The sequence below is a fragment of the Hippocampus comes genome, unplaced genomic scaffold (genome assembly GCF_001891065.2).
Source record: "Hippocampus comes isolate QL1 unplaced genomic scaffold, H_comes_QL1_v1.1 scaffold236, whole genome shotgun sequence".
In the NCBI taxonomy this organism is placed as follows: domain Eukaryota; kingdom Metazoa; phylum Chordata; class Actinopteri; order Syngnathiformes; family Syngnathidae; genus Hippocampus; species Hippocampus comes.
In genome coordinates, this window is record NW_017805879.1 from 181,158 (window position 1) to 184,253 (window position 3,096).

Sequence of the window (3,096 nt, forward strand, 5' to 3'; positions counted from 1 at the left end):
TATGTATGTGACGTCACTGAAGGCCTAAGGTTGAAATGCACGGCCCGCCACTGGTAACCAGTAATAAGAAGCTGATTCGGAACAAAAGTTGAGCGCGTTGGAGCGCATATTTAGTCAATGACATGTCCACACAATTGTACGTACACACATATATTTGATCACTTACTTTTTGACATTTTAGGGGAGGCTGAGCTTCCCTTGCAGTCTGAGAACAATCACCTCTGCATTGTATGCATAGTTCAGAATTGTATAATAACTGTAAAAAATAAAGCTGACTAATGTGCTGTATGATTTGAAATTGCTTCCTTCTCACATTTTTTATCTTTTTTTTTTTAATGAATCCAAAGACCTTGGTCTGAGAACAAAAAAGGTCGGATGGAGAGCTCGATGAGAAATGAACAGAACGAATCTGTAATATTCTCAGAAACATTGAAATGACAATAACGACAACACAGTGGAAATGTTCAAATGTCACCAGCCACAACGTTAACTGTTAAGGAATCGTTAATACACATTTATATGTTGTTGAAATGCTTCTTACAGGGATGAGAGTGGCTAGTGATAAAAAATCTGAAAATCAGCCGGGGGCCTGGGGGCAGTGTTGTCCAGGGGCAACACCCCGGATGGGGGCCCGGGGGGCAAAGCCCGCTTCATAGCAGAGTATGGTATAATTTTCATGGTTTTCATGTGTGTGCGGGTGTACATACTGTTCACCTGTTGGGTGGCGGTGCACATGACTGATTTATTGCACATATTTGTTATCCGGTGGCCCAGTGGGCCAGTGGTTAGTGCATCGACCTCACAGTGCAGAGGTCGTGGGTTCAATCCCCGCTTCAGCCTCCCCGTGTGGAGTTTGCATGCTCTCCCCGGGCCTGCGTGGGTTTCCCCACATTGCAAAAACATGCACGGCAGGCTGATTGAACACTCCAAATTGTCCCTACGTGTGAGTGTGAATGGCTGGTCGTCTCTGCGATTAGCTGGCAACCAGTTCAGGGTGTCCCTCTCCTACTGGCCGAAGACGGCTGGGATCGGCTCTTGTACCCCCCGTGACCCTCGTGAGGATAAAGCGGATCGGAAAATGAATGAATGAATATTTGTTGTCCACAACTTGCATTGGCCTCGCTGCAGTTGTGAAGATTGATGTGTGAAGCATATTATTACAATGGACGCGACAGCTTCTTGTTGACTTTGAAACGTCGCTTGGAGCCGACGTGTGCACATTTTGAGCAAGACGTCGGCCATCCACATAGGTGAAAGGACACTTTGTCTCCTCTTTCATGTTCAACTGCTTCAAACAACAAAGCGTATAAAGGGGAAAGATTTCCCGATGTCATGCGTTGTGTTTATGATTTGACTTGACACTGTTTTGTTCAGTGCTTTGTGACAGCCGCAGCTGTTGTGAAAACGCGATCTGAATCAGGACGTATTGTAGCGTACTTGGAGTAATTCCACACTTGTTCATCACGTTTGGTTAACACGTAACCAAGGGCGTCGTCAGAAAGAATATAATCATTCTCGTCTCTCATTCGATGTTTTAAAAGTATGATCTTGGTGTCTGTTGCTGGATTTGGCAGTTGAGAGACGACAGTCCAGGAAGTACACAATGGCCGGCAAGGAAGTCACTTTGGGCGATGGAACCAGGTCTGCTTTTCGGGCTTGCAGGCGTAGCAATGCCGTTGCTTAGCTTTAATTGCCGTCATGGACGTTTTGATCTTATCTGAAACAAAGTAACACAAAACAAGAATGGACATTCAGTGCGAGGTCTGTTTGGAATTGATTTGAGTGATACCTGAATTTATTTACTTTGTATGTGTGGCTGAAAATGTTCACAATTATTTGCACATAATTATTTGTTCTTTTGCGGGTATGAGAAACATTTTCTTGAATTAAAAAAAAAAAAAAAGCAATGATTGTAACTAATGACGTGGCCACTAAATATACAGTACATGTCAATCCCTCACCTATGAAACTGGCCACTGCTGGCTCACAGTCCATCGTGGCGGAACGCTTCTCTTCAAGCATTTGTGGCAGCTTTCCTGTAACATGCAGCAAAAGCAAAGAAATTAGATCTCAACACGACTGAGGCTGTGAAGACTAGCAGCTGAGTGATGTGCATTGTTACCAATGTTATGGGCATTCTCGATGAAGGAGTGAAGGACATCCCTCTCCAGTTGGAGGCGTTTCTCTGTTTTGCTGTTCATCTTTTTTGTAACTCCGCCAGACTGGAGGAGGGTGGGAGCCAAGATTTAACGACAAGTTACTGCGGTCCATCTTATTCTTTGCACTCCTAGAATCAAACCCAGATCGCGAAGATAAGCACACTGAAAGAAAAAGTCCTAACTGAATCAGAATCATAAAAATGTGAGCACATCTTGGACACTTTTTGCAGGAACTCAGCGAAGTGACGCATGACACTCTGGTTTTTGCCGGGAAGGACGCAAGAGAGCAGCATGGTGGCGCAGGTGCGGCCCTTCTTGGTGGGGAGATGCTGTGCCTTGAGGAAGGCCTCCTGCATCTCGGTGGGTAGCGCAGGTTCTGGCAACTACCTGAAGAATTGCTTCACCAGGCACGAGGAAGACAGGCGGACAGGCACTCCTCATCAGAATCTTATTTTTTCTGGACGTACACAACAAAACTGAATGTCTGAAAGACCTTTCATGGGGTCAGCAATGTTCAGTGAGAGCACAGTCAACCAATCACGCACCTGCAGTGTTTTCAGGTGGGCAAAAGAGCCAGTTATTCTGAACAGGCCCTTTGTGTCGACATGCTCCAGCAGCCTTATGCATGCCTCCACCAGAAAACTAGAAGAGTCGGGATATGTTTCACACTTGCAATTTGACCAATATTCAATGCATGCAAATGAGTGTATTCACTTACCAAGGGACACTCCCATACTCCTTCCGAGTACAGTAATCCCTCGCTATAACGTGGTTCACCTCCCGCGGCTTCGCTATTTCACAGATTTTTTTAGTGCAGTTTTTTTCATGCTTTTTTTAAACAGTGAATTGTGTTCTGCATCCTGATTGGCTAAGGGACTGACCAACGTGAACAGTCTCCGCACCTCGTCTCTGTACAGCTTGCCAAATTTACCTTTGC

The 3,096-nt window shown here is 45.3% G+C and overlaps 2 pseudogenes; both read right to left on the reverse strand.

Moving 5' to 3' along the window:
• LOC109527197 (rho GTPase-activating protein 11B-like) overlaps positions 1–1,995 on the reverse strand; it is a 10,391-nt pseudogene extending 8,396 nt beyond the window's left edge.
• Positions 1,996–2,010: 15 nt separating this feature from the next.
• Positions 2,011–3,096, reverse strand: part of LOC109527198 (rho GTPase-activating protein 11B-like) — a 4,242-nt pseudogene continuing 3,156 nt past the window's right edge.